Genomic DNA, 27172 nt, shown 5'->3' on the forward strand with positions numbered 1-27172 from the left:
CACCTGATCTGGCTGGCAGTTCTGGCTGCAGGACTTTACAAGCTCTTTTTCTCTCACAGCAGGGCTTGGAGGTGCTTCTTTTCCCAGCCAGTTGAGCATCACTGATGGGGAAATCACGTCAGTCCTGGTTGCCTTTGCTCCAGCCAAAGTGTGGATTTGATCTGAACATCTTTTATCTTGATCCTTCCTTTTGCTGGTGAGTGCTTTGCTTTTTCAGTGAGCTCGTTCCAGCTGTGGTTTTCATAGGTCATGTTTGGTATCTGAGGTTGTAATTCAATCTGGTGAGCTGGAATCCACTCCTGCAGAAAAGGCAGCCCCATTGTCCCATTTCTGTGCTTGCAAGTTAATTTCTTTAATGATCTGACCATTGTTCTCCTTTGTTTCTGCCTCTGCAAGCTGACCTGGAGCCTCACTGCTGCTGCCTGAGGAGGGAGAGAGGGCCCTGCTGCCTCTGGAAGGAATTGTGTAAGGATGGCCACTCTGTTAGGAAAATAGGTTTCTCTTTCTGACAGATTATTATTTAGTCCTCCTTTTTATCCTAGGTGCATTTATCCCATCTTTCTCACCTTACAGAGACGGGCTTTTCATAGGAATTTTTACAAAGAATCATGAGGTATTGCTCTTTTGGCTATTCTGCTGCCTCTGACATTGTCTTTCTAGAACACTCAAAAGGTTTTAGAGTCTCTTTCATCTCCAGATTTTGTTCCATGTTGTCCACAGACTTAAAAATTTTAAGTGTGAAAAACAAGACCAGCAGTCACAAAATTCAACTGATTTCCCATGGGGCCATACCTAATCCCATTAGGTAGCACACAGGAATATTCCAGACCACCTCATTTTTGAAAATTAGCAAAAATAGAATCATTGGAAAGTTTTACAAAACTATAAAATAATATGAAAGATGAGTTCAGCAGTGTTCCAGAGAACTGAGTTTTGGATTTTTCTAAGTTTTTGGCAAGTGTTTTGTGCTTGGTGCAATGTCTATTTTCTTTTTTATATTATACCATCAAAGCAACTCAATTTCACAATATCTTCTTTACTCCTTTGGTCTGTCACTGACTTTGATGTTCTCATTGTAGGGTCAGCTCTAAGAAGTCAGAGCTTTCCCCCAAAGACAAAGTTTTATCATTTCTACTAGGTTTGCTGACCCAGAAAAATTCTAAACCTGCAAGTAATATGAACAAAGCAGACATTTAGTAGACCAAAAAAAAAAAAAAAACGTACAGATCCCAAGACAGAAATGCAGTCAAGGACAGAGGCATTGCTAAGGAACAAGGAGAAAGGAATTGCTGGGAAAAAATTACATCCAAAACTGTCAAGGCCTGCAGATAAAGCAGGGGGTGAAGTAAAAGAAGGGATATTTTTTGAAAGATTTCATCCCTGCACCTCGCAGCCATACTTTTCTTTAATGCTGCAAAATAGAATGTGGTAACAAAATACACATGAATCTTTCATTAAAAATATCTGTGACCAAGCAGAAAAGTCATTCAATAATGTCTATGTTCTTGAGATATAGATAAAGTGTTAAAAATCTCTTCCTAAGCCTTGTAATTTCTGCTTCAGTGATAAAAGCGACACTGATGTTTTCAGTTTTCCTGTTAACATACTCAGTTTGAGGCAGCTTTCTGTCCACTTGAGTTCTTTCAAAGTACCTTTGATTTTGTTTAAACAGCAACAGAACTCAGGCATTTCCTACATATTTAGTTACGTCGTATATGACATTCATCATGTTAAGCAGGCTACTCACTCCATTTAAAGAATGTTGTTGATTTTTCAGTGTTTGTGCAGCCATAGTAGATCTGAACTAAAACTCATTTAAATGAAAGACATCTATTGAATCCATGGACTTCAGGGCATAAACCAGTCAGCCTTTCACTGACTCACTGAAATGCTGTAGTCAGATATATGATTCATGTTTCTTTCCAATGCCTTGGACTTGAATGTGGTTATTCAAGGAGTTAGTAATCACAAGGCCAGTGTTTTATAAGCTGTGAATGTTATACGAATGCAGATATATCAACTCAGTACTGTTCTTTCTGAAAAGGATGATTTTTTTTTTTTAACAGTGCAATACAGATTCAAAAAGAAATGTAAGGAAAAATTTCAGAAGGACAGATAAAAGCTGTGTTAAAACTGCTGTTCAAAACTGGAATTTGCAAGTGTTTGCTTTCACAACAATTGATATTAGGAAAACAAGAAAGGTAGATAAGGTGCTTGCTTGCATAAACAGATAACTAAGGAAGTGTCAAAGGGATTTAAATAGAGAAGAAATCTATGGAGCTACATTGGTGTTTATTGACATTACCACTAGGATTTACTAGCTAGATTTATATAAAGTGGCAGTAGATTTGGTAAATGTGAGTGTAGATTATTTTGAGAAGGTATACTAATGGGATATGTAGAGGGCAAAAACCCACAAACCACCAAGATAATTACCCCAATTATATAAAATCTGTCATTATTTTCAATAAATAAATTGATAGTTTATCTAGTTATGGCTATATGAGGACAAATATTAATGAAGGACAGATATTAACTTGCCTTTTACTGATTTGTCACACTCTCCCTCCAGTTTACATTGATACATTAATACATTAATATTTTTCCTAGTTATTGTTAATTAATATTCCTTTATGTATTCATTATCTAAATTACTAAATTTAGCAAGAATTCATTAATATAAAAATCCCGCTTTTAAATATAGGCAATAGATTTTAGAAAATAGTTACATTTTTTCTGCCTGAGTCTGTGTTTATCAGTAGTTACCTAAAGTGCATCATTCAAGAGTTTTATGTTGTTAAACTAAATCCTAGCGCTGAAAGCATTAGTAGAGTTGCATAATATATGTGATAAGCATTTCCCTGGGAATTATTACAGAACACAAGAAAGTCCTTCTTCTTTTACTTGGCTTTCAGGAATTTCACTAGGGTCCCCTTAGTGGGAATAGAAAGTTGAGTTACAGCCACAGATAAGGAGGCCTTCAAGTTTATAGAGCAGATTTCATTTCTTCCTTGCTAGACAACTAATGTGAGGAATGATTGCCATCTGTGAAACCTTTAATCTGCACCACCAAGAGAAAAAAAAAAAGGGAGCAATCAAAATTTTCAGGATACCCTTCACACAGTATCACCCATGGCCAAATTACCGTTTTCATGAGATTAAACCACACTTTAGGATATTTCTGAAAGGATGTGATAGAAACACACTGTACAGCCAGGGTATGAAGCACTGGTATTTCAGACTTGTATAGAGTAAAGCTTTAAACAGACATTTTTTTCCCTGTCAGAGGAAGGAAATGATGAACCAAGGAATCTGTCTCTGCAATGTGTCAGAAGGTGATCCCAAGGGGGAAAAGTGTAAGTAGAAAAAGGAGCTCTGCCTTAGTTTCTTAGATATATACAAGTAGCAATGCTAGAGGACAATTTCATGCCCCTGTGAAGAAACCTGAGTTGAAAACTCATGTCACAATTAGCAGCAGAGTTTCTGTGAATTGCTCAAGTTGCAGCAAAGGGAGCTACACTTGGGTGCGTCCTTTTTCCACTGGAAGCAAAAAGGACTCTTGGATTCTACTTTCCTTGGAAATCTTGCAAATTTTTCAAACCCAGCCTGAGCTTTCTGCGTGTGACGGAATAATTTCCAGACAGTCCTTGTTTCAAGGCCACTAGGTGATGACTCGGCTTCTTCTGTCACTGCCATGGAGGTGACAATCATTCTTACTCCTTGTTTTTAAGCAGGTAATACCACAGAAGGCCAAATCCACAGCCAGTGATAGGTGTGTGTCACAGAACACCCCTCATTCCTAATCAGCCAGACTGGCACTGTTGGAAAGGTTCCAACTGTGCCCAAAATTCCTTCCAGAAAAGGAGCTGCTGATTAGGAGGGGAAAGGGCTGGAGCATTCCCAGATCTCACTTCAAGGAGTCAGAATGTAGTTAGGGCAGGAGGTTGGACCTGAAGGCTCAGAAACAGAGAGGTGGACAGCTGAGATATAGTCCCACAGTCTGCAGGAAGGTGACCTATAAATCACTTAATCCCTAAAAATAGGATAAAAATGTGGTGCTTTCATAGTCATATATTAATAGATCATAAAAGCCCTTTCTGTACTGAGCCCTTTCCATGCTCAGTACAACACAAAATTGCAATTTTTTAAAAATATATTGGAGAGTTTGTGAAATCAACTATTCCTACTAATGAAGTAGAAGGTAAAAATTTCAATTGTCTTGTTTTGTTATGCACTTTCCTGCAAAAATATGTAGTTTGAATAAGACAAACTGAATATTTATGTGTTTGTATGTATATATACAAAAATATGTATCGAAGGTAGATATTTCTTCTTTTTGTTCATGAGGAATTGTAGAACAGAGAGTTGACACATCGCCAGAGTGTACATATAAAAATCACAATATTAGCCCTCTCAGTTCCAAGAATCCAATGTCACCCTGTTGTTTCTTCCTAAAATATACAGGAGAACATTATTGTCCCATATATTAATCACTATTTGCTCCCCACAGGACCTCACTACCACACACTGTGTCCCTTTTCTACCAAGTCAGCATGCAGGTCACTCTGTGCTGGTTTGGGTTTTTTTGAACTTTGAAGCAAGATGGAGAGTTTCTATGCTGTAAAATAACAGACTAAAATGGCTGAAATGTTTTTATGAGTAGTTACCTGGCAGTTTTTTTTTTCTTTTAGCAGGCTAGGCAAAGAGTATGAAGGTTAGAAAAGAGGACAGAAAGAATATTAAAAGGAAAACTAATAATTTTATGAGTTTTTGAGGACTAGTAGTGATAGTGTGCACTGAGATATCCAGTACATACCGAAAATCATAGTCAATGGCTAGGAATACATAATATATAACATTTGTATAGCGTTACACAGCTTCAAAGAACTATGCAAACATAAATTAATTAATCCTCAGGATTTTAAGATCTCTATTTAGATAGGTAGATTCCTCTCAGAAAGTTCTCTGTAACACAGATGATTACATCTACTTACAAAATAGGACAAACAACAGCAATAATGTCACTGGCTTTGTGATTCAGTTAAGCACTGTTATCCCTCTTCTGCTGATGGGAAAGCTGAGGTTTAGTTATCAGGAAATTTCTGTGAGGCATGCCAATGAGAGAGCTGAAATTAAATTTTTGGAATAGCCTATCTTTTGACTCTTATTTTCTGCCTGCTAGGTAAATGTAAGGAACAATATAGTTTAGTTATGTGAGACAGATAAATAAATTTAAATTAAAAAGTTTAGAGTTACGATATTTCTTTTCTCATAAAATTTCCATCCCAATAGTGCACTTTGGTGGTGTTTTTGAAAATTACTTCAAAAGTAATGTTGGGGTATGGGAAAAGATATAAGAAAAATGTTCAACATAATATTGTCAGATTCTGACCACTACCAAAGAACAGATCTTTTAAAAGTTCCCTATTAATTTATCATTGTGATGTCTCTGAAAATTTATTTCTTTATTGTCCATTGTTTCAGATTTTCAAACACAGCTAACACATACATGTTCAATAAAGTCTGATGTGATGCAGAAATGTCCACCAGAGTCTGAAGAGATCCTATAATAACATTGATCCCACTTAGGAGTTAACTCAGAGGCCTGATTATAATTAAAAATGTCAACATCATTACATACTGTGTTTCTCAAATATGAAAGAAGAGGTTGAGTCTCATATTTGCATAATTTACATAACAGCCATCTAATTTTGGTGATTGAATTGGTGACACCTGGGATTGCTAAACCTTTGGGTTTTTTCTGTCTAAAAGTCCACAGTGTCATACCCAGAGAACTTCTCAAATCCTATCAGTGTATTGAAGTTCCACTATGGGTATTGAAATCCAAAATGCCCGAGAAATAAAATCTTATTGGGGTTGTTCACATCATTTGTTTTAAGTATGATGGCAGCTGATAGGGATGGAACACAGAGAGCTTTTCTCACTTTATTGTTCTCGCTTGACTCCTGCTAGGAAGACAAATGGCAATGTTGTCAGTCAAAAATATTTTAATATTAAGTTTTGTCTCTCAAGTGGGACCAAATGATATTACAGCTTTGCATCAATTATCTTATTACTAGCTTTTAGGAACTGTAAATTGTGTTTTCCAAAATGAACTCAGTTCCACAGTACCAACCATTAATATTGCAACCAGGCAACTTTCTCTCTTACTTTAATTCATCTCTAATTTTGGTAAACCAAAAATAACCAAGGAGTACATCCAAGAAGACCCTTCATGATTTAGGTAACTAACTTAAATTCCATTTTGAACCTTTGCCATATAATTTAAAATGCTAAATCTTTCAAGGTTTACATTATAAATGTTTTTCTGGTGTTATCAGCTGGAGTTTTGTGGAGGGAGGCAGTTGCCTTTTATTTTTACTTTAATATTATAATATATAGACGGAGAATTTTTATATTAAATACTAAATTGTTTTGTTAGTGTTGCTGTAATGAATTAAAAAACCACTATGGCCTAGGGTAATATCTCACCTCATGGGAAATTCAGCTGTCAGGGGACAAGAGGGGAGGTCTTCTCATGAATAGCTTAAACAGTAGGATTAAGTGATCAGCTTCAACAAAAGTAGAGGTTTAACAGCAGAGTCCCTCAGGGAGCTCTGCTGGGATATCTGCTGCTCAACATAAATGATCTAGAAAAAAGGGAATAATGAGGTGACTAAATGTTCTGGTGACATAAAATTGTTTAAAATAATAGTGATGAAAACCGGCTACCAGGAGTTGCAGTGGTTTTCAAGGTATCAATCAACTATGGGACAAGGAGCAAATGAACATCACTGTGGATAGGAGTAAGATAATGTACATGAAAGAGGGAAAATCTCTTTATTATGGATACAGAGTGATGGTCACTAGCCAAGCTGTTATCATTCTGAAGAGATATTTAATTGTCATTGCCCATAATCCTAGGAAAACATTAATAGCCTGACACTCAGTGACAGGCAAAGGCTGAGAAGAATAAGAAAAAAAGCAGCTAAGGGAAAGAATAGAGAGTAAAAGAAACCACCATTATGGCATCACGTACAGTCATGACACAGTCATATAGTGAATTACAAATTCATTTCAGTTTCCTCAGTTAAAAGTCAGGATTGTCAATGAAATACAAGATAAAGATTTCAATTGTCTCGTTTTTCTATGCACTTTCTGGTAAAAAAATGTAGTTTGAATAAGATAAATTGAATATTTTTGTGTGTGTGTATATATATAAAGGCAGGGCTAAAAAAATCCCAAAAGTCTGGATTGCTCTCAGTACTAAATAAACCCTGACATACTGGTTTGGCAAAGTGAACTCTTAGACATTTAAAATCATGAATAAAGAATGATTATTTATATTTTTTACATCAAAATTACAAAACCCAAAGTTAGTAGACAGAAGCATTAATACCAAAATACATACTTTTTCAGTGTAATTGTGGAGTTTGTTGCCATTTGTTGCAATGCTTTGGATCTTCAATGGGCTTAAAATCTGCACCATGGAAAAGGGGCCCCGGCAGGCTACTCTTAAAATGCTAAATTACTGCCTTCAGCTGAAATGCCAGGTGAGGAAAAGACATAAGAAATAGGAGGAAAGTCATAAGAAATATCTGGAGAGGTCCTACTTATGCATCAGGAGCAAAAGGTTGGCTTGATGAAAGTTTCAGTCAAAGTGGTTTTATTATCTTGGGTGGTTTCTTTCTAATTACAGCATGTCTGCTTCCCATCTGTGAAATGGGGCTAAAAATACATAGTACTCTTACTTTGGAAGCATGTTAAAATTTGTGATTTTCTGTGATGTCTTTAAAGGTGCCTAAGGTACAGAAGTGGGGGTTTTGTTTGATTGCAAAAATACTCTGACATTTGCTTGTGATTAAATGATTTTAAACATCTTCTAAATAGCTTGGAGACAACTTCACCTAGTTATAGTGACTTCTAAGGAGAAATGACTTTGAGTAGAAATTGTATTGACATGCTCATTCTGCACTCCATCCTTTGTGTTTATTGAGGTGAGGCTGTTAATGTTCTCTTTGGGCCAGCCTCTGCCTACATATGCAGAAATCTATAAAATCACAATTAGACTGCATTTTGGTATAAATAAATGGCAAGCATTCTGCTATTCCCAGGACACTTTAACTCGAGCATTTTTCAGACTCCTGTTTCCCCTGTCCTTAGTGCAGAGGTGGTGGATCTTAAAGACACTCTCTCAGCTGCAGCATTTTCCAAAGCCTCTTTCTGCAGCAACTGCTCAAATATCTGCCTGATGAGTTTTTTTCTAACTTGCCTGCTAATGAAGAAGGTGGAGAAAAGCCATTGTGTCTATTACTTGGCATGCAAGCACCATTTTCTAGGGAGTGGTGCCTTGACCTGCAAAAGTAAGATTTCCATATTCCCTCTAAAAGGTGATTGCTGCCAGCCTTGTTCAGAGGGATTAATCTCTGCTAAAAACTTCTCGAATTTACTCTCTAGGCAGCTGGAAGGCTAGAGAACAAAGGGGTTTTCTAATACATCATAATTACACAAACACCTGTGTTGAGCAACCTTGCACTGAGTTCCCCAATTTTTTTTTCAGCTGTTCATCAATGCTCAACACTCCTCATCTGCAATTTGGTGGTCTAATGGCTGAGCGCAGGATGCAGTGAAGTACAGATGGGACTTCTAGATCCAAGACATTTAGAGAAAAGTGTCCAGAAATACCTGCTCACATTATTGATTTTGATGTAGTTTTACAACTTGCTTTGTAACATAAAACTGCTTAATTTCAATGTAAGGGCAAAACTAGAACTAGACATAATGTAATTTACAAGTGTTCTCTTCAGATTACGTAAAAAAAACTTAAAAGATTATTTGTTTGACTCAATGTATTAGTGCCACCCTGCACAGTACTGTGTGCAAAGTGTCTTTTTAAAGATTTTGTTTACTTTTCCAGATTGTTCAAGTGGCTGTTAGAATCATACAGATTTTAGAGTTTCCAAATCTCAAAGCTGTTCTTTACCAAAGATATTCCTAGTATCACATTTTTTTGTGAAGTCATCTTTAAAAAGATAAATATTCAACACTGGATTTGAAAGTTCATCACAGTGATTTTTGAGAATGTATTTAGTGATCAATTTTGTCTTCAGCCACTAAATAGAATTCATTTTTAGATGGGCAATAACTCTTTCCCTATGTCTGAACTTCTCTCTAAAACTTACTAAGAACAGGAACATCTTAACAAATTAGTATATTCTTAGTTTTTCTCACATTAACATTATCTGGTATCATCAACATAGACTAATCAAACACTTTTAACATTATTAACACAGGAGACTTCCTTCTCTTCACACTAACTTACAGCATTTTTTTTTTACTGTGATTCAAATTATTTGAAAATCTAAGCCTACTAATGAGCTTAAACGTTGAGATTATTTAAAGAACAGGATCTTTCAATTCAGCATTAATGTAATTTTCTTTTAAGAGCAACACTAGTACTGGAAATCAGAATGTTCAAAATTCTCACAACATTAAAGCAACTAAAAATCTGTGTATTGACATAAAGTTTCCGGCCTGAAGCTGGCGTGAAATTGGAGAGATTAATTTGAATCATGTCAGAATTTGTGTGAGAACATATATAAGAGAAACTGTAGGAATAAAAAAACCAGACCATCCTGCCCAGATTTCTCTCTACAGCAGGGTATTCATCCAGAATACAAGTCCAAAACCAGAGCAATAATTTTCCAGGGCACTCTTACAACCTCCTACACCACAAAGGATTTCCAATGCTAAGGTGGTCCCTTTGTACTAAGCATGCTTAATTTAGTTTTTTTTTCACTCAGATTTGTCCAAGTTCTTTTGAATCCATGAAGACATTTAGCATTACCTTTTAGAAAATCAGGAGTAATCACAAAGACTGGAGGTTTGGCTCAGTTTTTTTCTGTCTCGGTTTTTAATCTGTTTAGTAAAGAATCTGCCTACTACAAATCATGGGGATAGGGAATATCATTACAAAAACCCAAGCTGTTAAACCATGAGGCTGACAAGGGATTAATTCCTAAATATTGCCTAGGGCTTGCAGAGGATTTTAACAGTTTGGAATTAAAGATTGATGGAGTGGTTGCAGCTCAGCCATGATGTGTTTTGTCCCAGAATGTGACTTGTGCCCAAACAAGCTGCAGTCAGAGAAGGGTGACACTAAGCTAAAGCAGAAGAGGTCTCCCTCTTTAAAGTTTTCTTCTAGAGTTTCAGGTCTCACAGAAAGTCAACTTTCCTATTCAAGTCAGAAAAAATAAGCAAAATATTTCTATGTTGTACTCACTGTACTTAACAAAGACAGGCTTTTTCCTACATGTTGAGGAAACTGAAAACACTCTTTGTCCTACTTGTTCTCACAACTCCTTTTAGTTTTGGCATGCTGAATTCAGTTTTACTGTTCTCTGCATCCTTTACTTTTCATTGAAGTACTCAGTGATTGTTTTAGATTACTACATAGGCACACATTTTTCATAATTCACAAGAACATGCTCTGAAAACACACACCTGTTCAGACATAATTCTGGAATAAATAACATCATTCACAGCACTATCCAACAATAAGACAAAGCAATACTCAAAATTGGACTATGGGGGTTTGCTTGGTTGGGGTTTCTTTAAAATACAAGCCTGCAACCAAAAGTGTTATGATTTTAAATATATATTTGCAAAGAACAAAATTACTGTGTATGAGAAATATTATGGCATTGACCTAAGAGTTATGTTATTTAAATTGCAGTTACAAAATTCACCTTTTTTTTTTTTTTTTTGTAAATGTGGGATTTTTACTTCTCTTATTCTCATATTAGCAACTTAACATCACAGGTAAAATACTTTTTTCTCCTGGTAGAATTCTCGTCCAGACACTTCATTTCCAGTTTGACATTACTCTGTAGTAAGATAGCTATGCCTGTGAACTTTCACTTGAGTTATATATGTTTTTCCTTTAAATGATAAACCTCTTCGAGCACAGTTCTCCTTGCAGATTTTCTCTTCTTCTCATCTTGCTGCTATTTGACTCTCAAATCTAATAAGTTTGAAGAATCTGCATATGGTACAAAAAGACTTAATGATTAATATTTAATTCAGAATCTTTTGTAGCATACAGAAACAGAAATATTCTTCAATTTTATCTCTCAAAGTCAGATATTTTCAATACCATTAATTCACTTTCTTACTTTTTTTAATCTTCCCTGTGAATTATCTTATGTCAGTACTAGCATTGTATGTACACATAGTACACTAAAGAAATTATATTTCCTTAAGACAGTGAAATTTTTTGGTTTTGGGTGTTGGAAGGGTATTTTTTTTGTTTATTTTATTTTAAATAATGATATAATTAATAAACTGAAAAAGATCTGTTAAACTAACATTTCATTCCATCTGCTTGTGTTTGACTGGAAGGCAGTTATTGAAATAGATATCTCTTTTCATTAAGAGTGTCCAAAAGTTAATTCATGTGTAACCTGCAATTAGGCTATAAAAGATGGTTGTGCTCACAACAGGGTAAGATTTTCTGAATAAGAATCCTTCATTTTTTCACTGGTAGTTGTCTAGGTTTTAGGGACCAGCACTTTGTGCTGCTTACTGGTGGGAAAAAAAAAAATTACTCATAAAGGAGAAAACCAGAATGAACTCACGTTTATGACACTAACATTTTCAAATGAAAGGACCTATGAAATAATGAAGATGTTATAGATATAACAACACTGTTGGACATTGTTCCTTTTTTGAATTTAAATAGTAAGTCTTTCTAATCTGACTGAAGGGAAGTGATGATGCTTTTAGCAGCAGATGGGAAAAGACAGAAGACAGACAATAGTATTTCAAAGCAGTACAGCTTGTTCTGTGTGCTTGCAGCACAGCTTGTTCCACAGCACTGGGGGCAAATAGTTCTACATCTAAAAGCTCTTCAGCCCTTTAGGGGAAACGTGCCAGATCTCCAAGAAAAAGAAATTGCCTGGGAAGAAATATCCTGGGGTGTGGGAGAAGCAGACACAGGTCAAATAATCCAAGATGAGGGGGAAATCTGTGTGATTTATCCCTTCTATGGTGAGAATATCCCAAAGACACCAGCTAACTACTCTCTGGTAAGTTGTATTTATAAATTTTGTCAAAGTAAAACGTATCTGACGCCCTTGAAAAACAGCACAAATGTTAAAAATAATACAAAAGTCACTACAGGGTTACAAAACGAAGAAGTCAGTGAAAAAACTGTATCACAAGTTTTCTGCCCATAAAAATATCCTTTGATCATAATTATCTTCTGAATCATCAACATGGCCTTATATTTAGCAAAAATTTTACAAAATATAATCATGCTTTAAAATCTCAATTTTCATACCAACAAACCTTGACTGGCAAAAATTAAAGTACTAGAGGGAACGAATACCATGTACTTGGAGTCTGTCACAACTTGACAGACATTTCTGTAAGACAGATATATTAAACACAAAGTCAGATTCGTTTCTCATGAGAACATGGACACAAAATTAAATAATTTGATCTCATGAAAAGGACTATGGCACAATAAAAATAGGTATCCCATTTCAAAAGGTAACAAAATACTCCTTACAGAGTCTGCTCTAAACTAGAAGAAATTTAGTAAGTTGTTTTTTATAACTATCCTTGCTGAATCATTGTTAAACCATTGCTTACTCTCATTAAAGGGTTCAAACATATTCTGACTACAACACACTTTCTCCACCGTGTCATTTGAGGTCATAACACATTAATTCATGCCATTTCAGCAAGCAATATTTAGGCTAGGAGAATTAAAGCTGACAGAAGTCATCCTCTCATAAAATGCTTTTGAGGAGACTGAAGAACGGGATCAGATCACATGCAAGGCTGTCTAGAAAAAAAAAACAAAACAGGAAAGCTGTTTCTTTTCAATAAAATTTAGCCAAAAAAACCTACATTTTACCATTTTGCTTAAGTCAGATTTTCTACAGAGCATCCTTGTATTTAAACCAGTAGAACCAAACAGTACAATTAACAGCCTGTTACATATAAGCTGCATTTCAGTGGCCTTTGATTGACCAACACATTTGACCTATAAATTGTCCTGAGTTGGAAGGAACCAAGCAGGGTCACTGAGTGAATCTCCTGGCCCTGCACAGGACACCCCAGGAGTCACACCATGTGCCTGAGAGCATTGTCCAAACACTTCTTGAACTCTGTCAGGCCTGGTGCTGTGCCCACTTCCCTTGGGAACCTGTTCCAGTGCCCAACCACCCTCTGGGTGAAGAATCTTTTCCCAATATCCATCCTAAACCTGCCCTGACACACCCTCGTGCCACTGCTTATGTCATCAGGATGCAGAACAATTCATTTTAGAGGGGCGGTATAATTATGAAACAGCGACACATTTTTTTCGTATTTTTAAACTGCTATACAAATGTATAAAGTATCTGAGAAAAGAACTTGGGAAAAATTCAATCGCTACAACAATGACATTAAGAGCTCCTGTATTTGTAAAGTGTAGGTTATAAATATTAGAGTTATAATTCCTTTATTAATCATTAATTGCTGTTAAATTAGTAACCAATTAATAAACAACTATTTTTAATAATTATCATTAATAAGTCTCAAATATTGATAATATTGTGGTTTGCTTTTTTCCCACACCTTTGCAAGACTATCACAGAGAAATAATTGCTTGCAAAGGACCCAATTACAAGTTTTAAATCAGATGCAATAATTTTGAGGAAATATCAAACAGCATATGTTTGCATTTCTTGAATTCAAATTTGTAAAACAGTTCAACAGTTGGATGGTTTAAAAAATTATTCTGAAATACGTAATTAATATGCCCTGGGTTTCACTCATGGAGTTCAAAACATAATTGCCTTTCTAGAAGTGAGAAAAGCGTGGGATGGCATAGGAAGGATACAGAAAACACCTCCCATAGCTTGGGAGGAGAAACAACCAAATATAACTATTCTAGTTCAGAATTTTGTACTTCAGAGCACATTGTCTCTTCCAGTGGAGTACTATTTCCTTTTCAATGGAAGATTTGTAGTATGGAATCTGCATCATATCTTACTGAACTGGGACTCTGGTTCAAATTAAACATTAGTTAAAAGAGATCATGTTATACTGAAAGGAGCTAAAAATGCAGTTTTGAGGGGTATTTTTTGTGGTTCCTGTTTGAGTGTTTAAAGGTCTAAAAAAATCATTAGAAATATGTGTTTTAATGACTAAGATAGTTTTGCCCTCAGTAACAGCAAAGGAAAAGCTTTGCAAACTAGAATTTATGATGAATGAGTTTGTAACCAATGACATTTAAATCTCTTGTGAGTGAATGATATCTCTAGCAGTTAATAAGGGGGAAATCTTGGAGAAAGCCTGCTAGTAATAAGTAAAACTTAATGAGAGAAGTTATGGATGTGGTTCCTATCCCTGTATTTAGGCATCAGTCACAATAAATTTAGTTTAAAATTCTTTACTCAATGACCTGCAAAGCACAGTTTGGTGTACTCTATTTCTATGAACAAGAAGGTGAAAAGTAGAAACTGAATTATTTGAAGCAACTAGACTTATCTTTCCTCTAACTGTAAGCACAATAAACAGCCATTATAGCCCTTCATTAACACATTAATATTATTTATTATTTCTATGTATCACTTCACAAAAATATAGCTTGTTTTATATTGTTTTGTTAGTGCAATGTTTATTCCCTGTATCTTGAGTTACAAAATATAAATGTATTTTAGTAGTACATTGTATTTTATCTATGCAGTAGAGGGATTTTATTGAAAGTATGTATAAATGTTATTTCTTTTGTTGGTTATGGCTTTTGAAATTGTTGATATAAAACTTGAAACCTGAATTTTAGGTGCACATACTAGTTCTTCCATTACTTTCCTTTCTAGAGAAGCTTTCATTTGTTCAATGTACTACAGGAGACAGATGAAATGAGACAATGCCAAGGTAAAAAGAAAGGAAGAAAAGTAAAATTAATTAAGCAACAATTCATTGTCTGTTAAAGTAGCCACAAATGGGAATATTTTATTTCAAAGCAAAGTTTAAATTTATTTGCAAAGAGTTTCAGTCATTCAATAGCAGGAAATTAAAAAAGAGGGAACCTGGATGCACCTCTGAAGACTTCAACTGTTCTTTGTAAGTTTATAGTTTCACTTGAAAATTGTCTTACTGAAGTTCATAAGGAGTCACAGGATGAAAATGTAAACCCTCAAGTGTGTCAGACACACTAAGTAGTGCTGTAATGACAGATTGCATTTTCAAACTAAGTTTTTTTCTTTATCCTTAGAAGTTAAACCTACTAGAGGTATGTAATTTCATAGAAGTAGAAAAAAAACTTCAGTTGCGCAATTAGATTAATACAGAATAGTATTTACTTCTATTGAAATATACTGACACATTGAAGTTTAGCTTCTCATATAATTTTGCTGATTCAGGAATTAGATATTGCATAATTTATCAGTCATAATTAAGATTTTCATAGCTGCTGAGGAGATTTAGTCACATTTATTTCCCTTCCATGTATGTCTGAAGTCCCTTAAATAGCATTAAAAGCATTTTAAAAAATCTGTCAATACCTAATTTATACATATGCAATGGTCCAAACAAGAAAATGCAAATAGATGAAAATATCACACTCATTTGCCCTTTCATGTATAAGTCTTGTTCTATACAATTGCATTTATTTTATGGTATAAAGGTTATGTACTATCTACTAAAATACAGTTAGAGATTCCTGAATAGCTGGGTTATTTTTCAATTAAATCTCTTAATAATATGCACAAAGCAAGCAGAAATGTTTATTGTGTTATTGAAGGGAGATTCAGGGAGGTGATTCTCCCCTTTTACTCAGCCCCAGTGTGGTCATGCCTCAAATATTGTATCCAGTTCTGGTCTCCACAGTTCAAGAAAGAAAGGAGTTACTGGAGTGGGTGCAGCAAAGGCCACGAAATGATTAAAGGACTGGAGCACCTCTCTAATTAGGAGAGACTGTGGGAGCTGGGCCTGTTCAACGTGGAGAAGAGAAGCCTGAGAGGGGATCTCATCAATGCACATAAATATCTCAAAATCAGGGGCCAAGAGGGTGCTGCCAGACTTCTCAGCGGTGTCCAATGACAGCACAGGGAGTAAAAGCCATAAAAGAGAGCTCAAGATGCTTTATGCCAACATGAGGAAGAACTTTTGTATATTGAGAGCTGCAGAGCCCTGGAATAGCTGCCCAGGGAGGTGGTGGGGTCTCCCTCTCTGGAGACATCCAAACCCACCTGGACACGTTCCTGTGTCACCCGCTTGAGGTGACCCTGCCTCTCGGGTTCCCTAACGTCGGGATGACCCCAGAGGGGTGTCCTGGGCTCTGACACCTGCCTTGGCAGAGGGGCTAGGCTGGATGATCTCCAGGGATCCCTTCCAGCCCCAACTATTCAGTGATCCAGCTTCTGAGTGTTAAAGCGAGACAAAGATGGACTCAAATGGGAAGGCACGAACCAGAATTTGCAAAATCAGCAGAGTTTCACTGCCAGGTGTGAATGAAGCTGTGAGGCCTCAGTTGCCACTAGATCACAATTGAACTTTTGGAGTACTGACGCGTGAATTACTCGGAGCAGACCATCATAAGAACAAAGTGGAGCTTGACTCTCCTGTGGATAAGTGGCATTTGTAGTAAAATCAATAAGAACACAGTGAGTTTCATTTTACATGAGGTGCTTTTGCAGCGCTATCAGCAACTGTTCAAGCACTGTGGTTTCCAGAAGGGCCACTTACAGGAAGGACAACCACCTACACTGCCGTGAATAAAGAGAGAGTGCCTTTGACTTTCCTACTTAAAAACAATTTGTCTAATGAATTATTCTAAATGGGAAACAATGAAATTACTCTAAATGAAGAGAATAAACAGAAAATTAATGTGACTTGCAATCTGCTGATGCAAAACAAAGAATGACTGATAAAATATAATTTTGCATGTAAATGGCATGTAATCTAGCTATATACATAAAATGTGTGCAAGTGTATAATGCTCAAATTTGTTATCAATTTGTTTAATTATGTTTTACTTGTTCTTCATATATTTTCACAGTTTAAAAAACTAATCTTATTCTTTACCAGGATAAAGTCAAGACATTTTCACAAAGAAAATTTGCAGAAAATCCCAACCTAAAATAACTTCTAATTTAGCATGTCGCCAGAACCGTATGTACTGAAACAGCAATGTTCGTTTTTCCTAACTTTAACAATCAATATAAAATGTACAGTTTAAGCTACTTGGCCAGAATTCAGGTTTTCAGCAGAAAGACTGTGTTTGCATGACTCTCCCCACCTTTCAGAACTGAAGAAATACCTTTCTATTCTGATTAAAAAAGAAACTCAAATTAAGCCATTTTAGTTCTTACATAAATTTTACTTCTTAATATTCCTTATTTACATTTTTCCTCATCACCAATTTCAGAGACATCCCTCAAATTTTAATTACTATATACCTGGCTTTATATGTCATTAAAAGTAATATATCTGAAGATATATATCTCTCAGATAAGCCAGAGGAATCAATGATTCTCCCTGCAAGTATGGACTGTGCTCATGGATCCTCATTTTTATACATATCTTCAATTGTTACTCTCCATGTTTCTATTAATGGGCCAGGACTTGTCATGTTAGCCAGAAAATGAGTTTTCATGCATTGCTTTGAAATCTTTGAAAGTACAGTCATTGACTGATACTATGTACAGGTTTGGAGAATTAAATCTGCCCATTTCTTGAGACCATCCCTGCATTTCAGTTTAGTTTTAGTTTTCAGGTATTACTGCTTATGTCACATTTATAACATTTTCTGGATGCATAAACCAGTATAGAAATCCTTTTCTTTAGCATTGCTTCAAACATTTTTCTTTTTCCTAAATTAATTGACGATGAAATGACCATGGGTGTGCAAAGCCATGTTTCAAGAAAACAATAAAAGTGAAGCTACAATAATAATCCTACAACAAATTTCCAATCAATAAACCACTTTTCTTCCAAGCAAGCATTAGCACTAAGCTGGCACAGCCTTTATAGTTTTTTTTATTATAGCTATAACCCTTTTAACTAAGGCTTATTATTTGTTCTTAGTTGACCATTTCTTCTTCCATGTCAGTAGAGACAACCTTTTAGTGTGACCAGAAAATATCTCATATACAAGAAATACTGAATAAAAGAAGCTTTAGACACAGCTTGTTTTTCATTTAAAATTATTCAGCTTTTCATCTTAACAGAGTCACTGGCATAATTGTCATAACTGGAAAAAAAATAACCTCAGAACTGACAGGTTTGAGGCATTAGCCACCTCTCTCTCTCCTGGGAGCCTGTTCCAGTGTTTGACCATTTTCTCTCTAAATAAATGTTTCCTCTTGTTCAGTCTGAGCCTCCCTTAAACAACTTTGAGGCTCAGCACCTAAGGCTTCTAATACAGAACATATCAGGAGACACTGAAATTGGAAGTTTTCTCTGCATGGTTGATTGACTATCAGTAGGGTTTGAGAAGGGGAGAGAGAGGTGGTGACAATTTTTTGGGGGGAGGTTATTATTTGCATTTAAAAAGGTGGTCATTAACAAAATTGTAGGTCAGATTTACTTGGCTTGGAATAAATGTGAAGGGATAGCACTTCTGTGAGCAAGACTTTTAGCTAGCACATATTATTTGAGTTTGAATATGTGTTCAGTTAAATAAAAAGTAGAAGGTGGATGATAATGTGTCCTTGGTATTATTCAATAACCTTATTACTGGCCTGCAGTACATTAAAATAAAAAAGGCAAACAAAAACAGGGAACACATCAGCCTTTTTCATAACAGTGATCTTTTTTCCTCTGTGGGCCAACTTCCCTATCTTCCCCTCTCTGTCCTTCCCCAAAAGGGATAATATTAAAGAAATCATGATACTATAATTTTATTCCAAGTATGCTTTTTTTTTTAGCACTTCTATGTGATTAGCCTAAGGGGTGTTTTCACACATGCCATGAAAAGCAAATCCTACAAGGACAGTAACAAACATACTGTTAATTTTGAGGATTTAATTTTCTTCATCCTACAAGAAAAATCTCCACCCCAAATACCAGTCAAGTATCCACACACCATTCTGCAAAGCCCCACAAAAGTAATTTGAAAAATCCACTAAAAACGTTATGTCAAAACAATGCAGTTCTATGCCATATCATTTACATCCCCCAATCAATTATAAGTAATAGAAAAGAAATGAAAGGACAAGAGAAATCTTAAGCTGTCTAATGTTAAACCTGCATATTTTTCCACAAAAATAAAAATTGACACATATTTTACTCTCCCATGCTAGGACAGATGTGATTTCCCGTAAGTAACACTGCTTATCAGGTTTTCTTAATTAAAAAGATAAATTTATCTTTTCTTTACTGAGTTACTACTAAAAAAAAAACCAAAACAACCACCCAACAAACAGCTACTCATGTTAATCTGAGTCTGTGTTATCACTTGTTTATGAAAGAATTCACAATCCTATCATTCTCTAGCTGGATTTTATGACTTGTTCCCAAAATATCTTGTTGAGATAAAAAAGTGGGAAATAGTTATGAGAAAACTAATCAGCAATAGTAATGTCTTCCACAACTACCAATTTCTCAAAAAAACTATGTAAATCTCAAAAGGTGTCTACTTTTTACTGTCAAAATCATCAAAATATATTCTGATTTCAAGCAGATTTTGGGTTGTTTTTTAATTTTAAGCAAAACATTTCTCTTTGTATGACGATTTGAGCTCGACAAAGTTGGTGTAGACAACAGGTTCTAATTCCCTGAATTCAGAATCATTCAAAAGCATGGGCACTGTATATAGAAATATTATTTTGCAGTACTTCAGCCCAAAAATTCTGTAACAGCATGACCACATCTATTTTTTATGACTGAAACTGTTTCCAATGAGATCCATACTTAAATAGTCCTGCACTACTCCAGGGAAAGGAGAATTGGATGTTAAAGGAGTGCCTGGAATTCAGGATGCTCACCTTCTTGGAAGTAAAGAATTTATTATTTATTACTATTATTTATTTAATATTCAATTAAATAAAGGGAAGAAAGCCTGATAACATAGCTAATCACACATTATGCAACCTAGATAAATTTGATATAGAGATGTACACCTTGCTAAGGCTACTTTCCCGTTCATTATCCAAGCCATTATGGCTTTATAGTTTCATCATGAGTAAGGGAGTCACTGATTGCTAGTTTTGGAGGAACACACTGAGTGATATTCCCTGGTTAAAGAAGGGAGTAAATACCCAAGATACTTCAGGTGTATAAAGCAATGAGAACTTTCCAGGAGTGAATCATGGTTCAAACAATTTTAGCCTTTGTATTAAGGTTAGAGGAGGTAAGTTCAATTATTAGAATTTTAAGAAACAGAAAGCTGGAGTCTATCAGTCAACAATTAAAAATAGCATGGGTAAAATTCCCTGTATATTCAGAATTCCCCATAGCTGAAAGTATAACTTTCATTATACAATAAAAAAATTTATAGTAGTGAGGCTCAAAAGACACAGTCTTTCTCCCCAGTTTGTTTTTTTGCCACAAAAAATTTCACCAAAGTAAGAGAAGCTTCATGTTATTTAAAATTATTGAAATAGGTTTGTTTATCAGTATTAAACATTGGAAAACTTTGAAATATTTATTTTTTGAATGCTTGCCATGGAGCAGAAAGTGGAACAAATATTTTGGAGGCAAAAAGCCTGTAGGAATTTACATGAGCTCCTGGACTGTATAATCATATAGATAAATAAATAAGTTATAGCAAGTTCTAGCAAAGTGAAACCTGAGGGAATCTCCTCAGAGGGGAAAAAAATCACCCTGAGACAGAATTAATTTAACACACAGTGAAAAAAACCAATTTATAAATAACAGGTATGGGCTTTTTAGTTAATACAAATGCAGAAGTCTTGGGTTTAGATGCACTGCTCCTAAAACACATTTATAAGAACTTTCAGTCTCAACAAGGACCATGATCCATTCACAGCAACTGCTACCCTGTTCTTCTGTACTCACTTTAGCTGCTGTAAAGAACTGACTGCACAGCAGCAGACTAGGCATAAACTCTCCATTAATTCCACACCTCAAAGCTGGAAGCAGTTTCATGCCTCTCTTTTCCCTCTTCTTTCCACCAAGCGGAAAGGCAAACGACAGTAACCACAGTGATAAATTATTTTTTCTTGGGTCCTCTGCACGAAATCTTTTAAAATCCTAGAGTATTGAAGCTCTTTGCTGTCTCTTGTCATGCACACCAAATTAGAAAATTTCCTTTATTAAAAGCTGCTATCATAACCACACTGACCTTGGAAATTAAATGAATAAAATACTCATTAAAAAATGAGCTTCCTACATGGGTCATTCATTTTTACTGTAATCTTGCTATAATACTGGAGCTGACAAAGTTGCCTGACTTCAGAGTACCAGTCCTGTTAATGCTCAACCTCTTGTAAACAATTATAAAACTTAACATAACTTAACATTATTAATGAAATAATACATAATATAGATTTTATATCACCATTATAGTTCCATTAGGAAGCACTCAAAAAATATCCCTTCCTAGGAAAATTAGCATACAAAGAGCCTAAAATATGAAGACCTGTTTTAAGTCAGAAAGCTATCAAAATGCTGAAGAATAGCTCCTATAAAAAATTCCCATCTAAATCCATTCTGACATATTTAAAATTGAATGCCACAAATTCACCTAAAAAATTAATATGTTATTAATTAGCCTAGGAATCAACAAGGAATTATTTCAGAAAAAATAATGTAGGAGCCTCAGTAGAACTTCTGTCAGTATCTGAGCTTTCTGGCATCCTAGAGATAGAGGGGGAAAAAAAATTGAAAGACATTCTGTCTAACCATGAAGCAATTTGATCTAATATAGAAGTGCTTGGGTACAACTGAAGAACAATTCCATTCATCCTGCTAATAGAAACAGACTAGATTTTCATCCATATCTGCGGTAAGGACATGATATAGATGAAAAAATCTTAGAGAAGGTCATAGTCATGAACAGAGAGTAAAGCAAAACTGCTGTCTTCTGAGGGCTGAGGCTTTCTGTAATAATGAAAAACTGGCAGCTGGACTGGTGCTATGAGAGACAAAAGGTTTTGTGGGGATGCAAATAAAAGTGAGGAACAAAGACATGAAAGCAAAAGTTTGCCGAATACTGATTGAAAGTAGCCTGATCACTTACTTTGTTGCCTCAAGACTCTCCACCTGCAACACAGTTAGTATTTACTGAAGCAATAATGTTTACCATAGGAGCCATTATTTCCCAAACTCTCTTAAAAAAATATATATATAAGGACCCAATGTTCAGCTGTTGAGGTGCGCTGGGAACTATTTATCCCTTCCTCATATGAAATAAGAAGAGTGTCTAGAGTTGTCTACATGAATTTTTTTCAGTGTTTTCAGAAAACTCCAACTGTAATTTTGTGGTGGCTAAGTCCTATTGGAAAAATGTTCAGTATGCCACTAGTCAATAAAAAAATAATATTGGTTACAGAACAGAATCTAAACTAACACAGGAAAGATAGAGAGTGAGCTTTGAATTTTATCAATATAAATCAATATATATATCAATAGATGCTACAATGAGAGGAGAAAAAAATAAAGGAAATTTATTTATTTATGGGCAAGGACAAAGGGAAACAATACAGAATTGGTTTATAGAAAAGACAAAAGGGAATAGACATAATTATTTCACTGAAAGCAAGCTGAAGAGGTTTTATTCAGAATAAGTAAGCAACATGCAGGAAGAGGTGATAAAGAGGATATGGAAGTCCTTGATGAGAAAAAAAAAAAAGAAATGAAAAGAAAGAAACAGCGTGGTCTCTTCTCCTTTCATTTCTTGAGGACATTTTGTGCTATCAGTTTACATCTTCTGCTGCCTATTTTTCCTTCAAATACAAAGCCCTGAATTAAAGAATGATATTTCAACACTTAAATTATTCATAATCAAGGTGAAGAGAGGATAAGTACAATAGGCATGGGTGATATTTTGCTTGAGAGATGATAAAAAGAACTTAGAACAAACAGCCCTAATTCAGCGAATCTGGCAGGCACATATTTATTAAATTCTTTCAGAATCCAAGAAAAATCTTCCATATTTATTTATAATTGCTGTATATTTTGTGCATGCTTGTACTTACTTCAGGAAGTTCAGAATGAAGTTTGAATTCTTAAATGATGTAGACACTTAAAAAACTTTCTGATGGGTTTGACACTTCTGGATTTACAAGGCTGTCTATAAAAATTACAGAAAAGACAGAAATCTTAGAAGCACAGATATGAAGAAGAGAAGGGAGCTACATTTGGCCTGTACCACATGGACAGAAGTTCCAACTCTGTTTCTTTTTATAACTAACCAATATTTAAATAATGATATTATAATACCATCTCCAATCCATTACTTTACTTGAGCCTTTAGAACCTTCGGCATCTGCTAGAGCAATGTTACACAATTTGAGCTTTATCTGATATCTGAAAAAAATATATATCAGGAAGGATAGGATTGTGCAGGATCACAAAGTAAGAGAAGAGGAAATAAAGTACAGTAAGGAAACTACTAAATAAGTAATTTGAAAAAGTGGCCACATTAAGTATTTGGATTATACTTTAGGAGAAAATCCACACCTACACACTGGATTCCAAAAATCTGTATTTGCAGCCAGGCCTAAACTTTTACATAACAAATGCTCGTAAAAATTGCTCTTAAAACAATGCTCAAAACCAATGCTCTTAAAACAACACAATCCTACAAATGGCATAGAAGACTGATGACATGCCTAAATTGCCAATAGACTCCCTATTTTAAATAATGCACGGAATATGCTGCCTTGCACAAGCTGCCTGATAGCTGTTAGGATATGACAACTTGATTACTTTTTGATAATATAGATCCTTAAATATTTTGTTTCACTTTGAAGAAACCTGATCTGCAATAGCAAAATATACTTCTCACAGAGGTCAAGATGGTGACAATGGACTTTTCAACATCCAGGTAAAACAGGGTGAGCCTATAAACTGATACAGCCCATCTACAAGGTGGGGTGACTACTCAAATGCATGTCAAAAAGGTGTAATCAGGAGTACAAGCACCAGCTGCTGTCAGGAAAACACCAATCCTCAGCCAGCTTTTATTAAACATGCCAGGTCAAAGTTTAGACCTAGTAAAAGAGTTCTGATCAGAAAAAAAGGCATTCACTGTTAACTTGGTTTTCAATAAGTAAAGGACTTGCAGAGCTCAGTAACAGAAGAAGGTTTATTAAAATTAGGATTCGGACATGGCAGGCAGATTGCATTTCTTGTACAGAACACATGCCTTATTCCTACCATTGTATATAATCTCCAAAAGTGGACACTGGGGGCATGAGTACCATGCATAAGTAATGGTGATTTTTTTTCCCCTTCTCATTTATAAATATGTAAACACTTCTGCTTTAAAAGAAACTGAATAGTAAGTATTAAGAAGACAAAGAAAACCAAAAATTATTAAGGAAATATCTATAGTACAAACCCTACCTAAAATGCTCTATTAAATCAGGAAGTCAGAAATAAACCTAAAAATAATATTATTTGACAAATTATCAGTCCAAGACAACCTTAAGTGTGTTTGGCATAGACTTGGATAAAAATTTCCTTATTGGTTTCCAACAATATTTACATCTAGGGGTTCCTTGTCCAGAGTTGATTCAAACAACTCTCCAGGACATTTTAATGACTATTAATCAGCTATTCTGGAACATTTGTAATCAGGGGATTTTTCTGTATTTAAAAAAGTTGGGATAAATCCATCAAATGTGCTAAAATATAATGAATAACTTTCTTGTGTTAAATCCCTGTGTAGAGGTGCTAACTAGAAAATAACTTGGTTCATGCTGCACGCATTTGTTCACTTGTCTCAACTTTCAACATTTCAGATTCTTCTCCTTACTGAAGAGGTAAAAGAGAAGTAATTTCTATCACTATAAACAGAGTTTTAGGCAGAACAGTCTAAAACTTTTCCTTAATGAAGAAAAGAAACAATGTTTGCAACTTGCCACATACCTGTGATAGGTATTCCAGGATTTCAATAAATACAGGAACTGTGAAAGAGAAATCACCACATTTATAAATTCATTTGATATTACCACCAGAATAAGTCTTGAAACTGTTACTTTAACCTTTTTTTAAAAATGACATTTCTGAACCTTTTGTCTCTGTAAGCCTACAAAACATAGTTTGGGGGGGAAGGGGGAATAAGAAAAACCCAAAAGGGTTGGGACAAGGGGGACATGTAATTTAAGGAAAAAATATAGAAGACATAAGCCTTCACATTGTTTCAGTCTCTGGAAATCAGTGATTTCATACTGAATCTGAAGATGTATTTAAAAATTAAATATCCCAGGCAAGGATAAATGGCATTAGGCAGTTTTTGCCAATATAGGCTTTTCTAAATTGATTGTGTTATACTCTAAAGTGAAATTTCTCAAGATCTTTACAGAAGTTCACCTATTTCTGAACACTTTAGTAGACAAACTTAGATGAAAAAAGAGAAACATAAAAGCCTAACTTTCACACAAAAGAAAAAAAATCAAGGAGTTGGGGAGGGAATTCACCTTCATTCTTCACACTGTATGAATGATACTGATGCATTACACAGTTGACAAAATAAAAGAAAGGGAGAAGAAAAGAGAGAGAAAAGAAAGAAGCAGAATAAATTCTAAGGAAGCTCTAATGTTTAAAAGCCATAAATCAGTTAGAGATCCATTGATTCTCTGCAGAACCCATCGTGTGCCCCTCCACATCTGCTGGAATGATTTAAGAGTTAGATAACAGCTCGATGTTTTACCACACCAGTGCAGAGACTTAGGCAGTAAAAATTCTTAGTTTCCTTGAAGTCATTAGGTTTGTCATGTTTAAATCCTACTGCACAGCCATATACTCTTCCTCCATGTAACAGTTGTAACAGAAAACAGAGAAGGTGCCTAACTCCAATTGTAAGGGGAAATGGGCTTTAGGTCACTAATTCCTTTGAGTTTTTCCACAGTATCAATATGCTGAACAAACTTGTACTAACAAATGAAACAAAACTCTTAAATTATGTGAGCATAGGCCATGTCTTCTATTTCAAGCATTGATACTTCCTCAGTTTGACTTAAGCCAAAGCCAATGAAGATAAGAGCAATGAAGCAAAGTCTGATGAGTTGCAAATCTTGCAATATGCAGAGGGTTTTTTTAAATTTTTAAGTATTTTTAAAGACCTAATTCCAGAAATTACTCTACTCAAAATGTCTCACCTCTTCCTTGGCACTGGTTTGCTGTGGGCCCCAGGTACATGAGAGTGATTGGAGGCCAATGCTGCTGCACCTCAGGTAAGACACCCACCCCCTCAGAGGGAGCTTCATTAAAAGTCAAGAAAAAAATCATGAGGAGTCTGTGCCTAGCCCCACTTTTTCAAAACTGCCATTTTTTCAAGTTCTTTACAGAGTTATGAAGGAAAAATAAAGACTGAAAATTAGAAATCAAAATTTTGCTGAAATACATTAAGCAGGACAGTCAGACTTCTAATAAAGGCCTACAGCTATGTGATATTGAGGCTCTGATTTGATAATGTTTTACATGACTAACATAGACAACTGTGAGAAATTGCAAAGTGCTAATTTGTAGGGAAAGGTCCTCACTTTTCTGTCAGTGTTGTGGACATATGCAGGATGTGCAGTAACTTTAACACAGAAGGACTTTTTTTTTCTTCCTGCAAAAAAGGAGTAAGTGCAATAGATTTTCAAAATTCAAATTCTAGACAAGTATCTTTTATAATAAATAATCATCTGTTGTTTGAGATCTACAGTTAACTAGATTTACAACACTTGGTACAAAATGCAAATTTTTACAAGCAAAAATATTTTGATAAATTGAATGTTTAACTATAAATTGTTTTTGTTCAAAAAGCACAGCCTGTTCCCCTGTTTAGTTTCAGAGTTTCACTAAAGAAACAATAACCTTGAATACAAAATGTGAACATCAGAGATGGCCTTCATGTGTCTGTTATCCTTTCCTGACATTACAAATAAAAACATAACAAATTTACATTTCTTTGTCTTGCCATGCTTCTAACGAAGAAATGCACACTCAGGCAAAAATTAAATGCAGAAAAAATCCATTGGATACACTGCTGAAAGAG

The sequence above is a fragment of the Pyrgilauda ruficollis genome, unplaced genomic scaffold, assembly GCF_017590135.1.
Source record: "Pyrgilauda ruficollis isolate IOZ18807 unplaced genomic scaffold, ASM1759013v1 scaffold50, whole genome shotgun sequence".
In the NCBI taxonomy this organism is placed as follows: domain Eukaryota; kingdom Metazoa; phylum Chordata; class Aves; order Passeriformes; family Passeridae; genus Pyrgilauda; species Pyrgilauda ruficollis.